This window comes from Glandiceps talaboti, chromosome 11 (assembly GCF_964340395.1).
Source record: "Glandiceps talaboti chromosome 11, keGlaTala1.1, whole genome shotgun sequence".
Lineage (NCBI taxonomy): Eukaryota > Metazoa > Hemichordata > Enteropneusta > Spengelidae > Glandiceps > Glandiceps talaboti.
In genome coordinates, this window is record NC_135559.1 from 11,183,759 (window position 1) to 11,185,959 (window position 2,201).

Consider the following 2,201-nt stretch of genomic DNA (forward strand, 5'->3'; position numbering starts at 1 on the left):
ACGTACATCGGTTGAAGAAAGAAGTAAGAAGTATTATAACTTCAATGTTCTGTGTGTAATTAGTTTAAGAAAAGCCAAATTAACATACTAATAAAAAAGGTTACATTGGCCACAAACAAAAATAAATTGTTATTGTTTTTTATCGAAAATCTCAAATTGAAACTTCGCTGTACTTGTATTTCTAATGTCATGTGATACGTTTTACTTCAATGACGCCATACCAGATTCTGTTGAAGTGAAAGATAGAACTCCGTTCAGATCACTTCATCTTGAGCTTGTAAAGTCCTCATCAACGGTTAACCGAGTAGAATGAATTATGGAGACAGTTAAAAAATATCGGGTCAATGAGCTTGACGCTGAGGGCATACTCCGTATCAAATCGTTAGCAATCAATACGTCAGCAACGAAAACCGGGGTTCCATTATAAGATTACAAATAACGGGAAATGTCCTGGGAAAACAAATTTCTGCTATTATAAAAGATGGAAGACAACGTACGAGTGATGTGGAAAGGTCCAAGGAGAGTGTGAAGTTCACTCGTTGTCATACACTACAAAAAAAAAATGAGATTTAACAGAATGGTACGTGAGCTCAAGAGCCCGCTCAAGAGGCGAGAAGACGAACTAGACGTCTTCAGCATATACAGGCGTCTACTCCGGGTGAGGGCGACCTTTCAGATCTATTCATACTACACTCGCCCATCTTTATTAGACGACGTGTACTTGGGTCACCAAGAACGTAACACCAGCAACTGAGATCGGAAAAGGGCGACCTCAACGGTTGGCGCAGGGCCCGTTCGATTTGCACAATAAGATGATTTATCGATCACAATCATGATTTCGCGTTTGATAAGTGCCAATCACAATCATGATTGACAATCACAGTAATCATGCCCCGAATTACCATGTTTGACGTGATTACAAGATGGCGGACAACGTAATATCACGAGGGCGGGGAACGCGCGTGCGTAACTAACGGCAAGTTAGAAATGACGGAAAATATGATGTAAATTGGGTTCGAATTCGGTCTGATTTATAACTTGTTATCATTGCAATCATTTTGACGACATAAAATCATGTAGTGTATAGGAAATGTGTGAAACTTTTTTGTGTACAGGTAGGTAATCGTGATCATGATTATAAGAGTGTTTTGTTTACAACCTCGTTTCCAGAAATGTCGTCAAATTAATCACAATCATAATTTATGAGCATCAAAACAATATTGTTTTGAACTATTTGACTCTACATCTCGCATGTGAAAAATAGAAAAAGGCAGCACCAAGGTGTAATAGCAATAAATCTTTAGACAACTTAATTATAATGATACAAAGTCACTATGTAAGATGACCGAAGGCAACAGAAGGGGAGGGGAGGGGTGTGAAACTCGAGAGGGACCACGCGAATGCTTGGGGTATATAAATTAAATCATCAATTGCATGGCGATCAAATAATGACAATCAATTTGTTTGTTTGTTTGTTTGTTTGTTTGTTTGTTTGTGTTGTTTGTTTGTTTATTTGGGTAAATATTTGTTCCTCAAAATCTTTTCTTTTTATATAACTAATTACTTTAGCGAAATTACTCCCTCTACTACATTGGTCCGGAGTTGTACGTGAATGGTACGTTGGTACTCGACAACGAACGCAAGTTGATTGAGCTATGCTAATTAACGATATTTTACTTTTTACCGTATATTTCGTCGTGTTGCAATTGAAAAATGTAGACGTGCAAGGGCGCCCTCTCTGGTTGTTGTTCTTTTGTTGTTATTTAGTTAGTGCTTTTATTTCTGTGCTGTTTGTATATGTGTTCATGTTTTACAGCGGTTATATGGTAATCTGGTGCTGTTATATTTAATTAGCGACCAAGAAAAGCTATTTCCTGTCTGTCGGACTTGGATTTTTTTTCATCATTCATCGTCAATGAAAGGAAAGAATGTGCTAGACCAGCTCTCCAGAAATAAAACACCGTTATATTTATTGAACGACAAATGCCCTTATAGTAGTTTCTTATTTGGCATTTGATATTTAATATATTTATTGAGCCAGCACGCATCCGACAAACTTCGTCCAAAATACCTTACTGTAGACAATTCTATTTTTCATCAAAATTTTCGAGAAGGCCTTTTGGATTTCGTTACTTCGACTCTTGCAATGAACTGTCAGAACCACTTCACACCACAATTACTTAACTGCCATGAGAGACCTC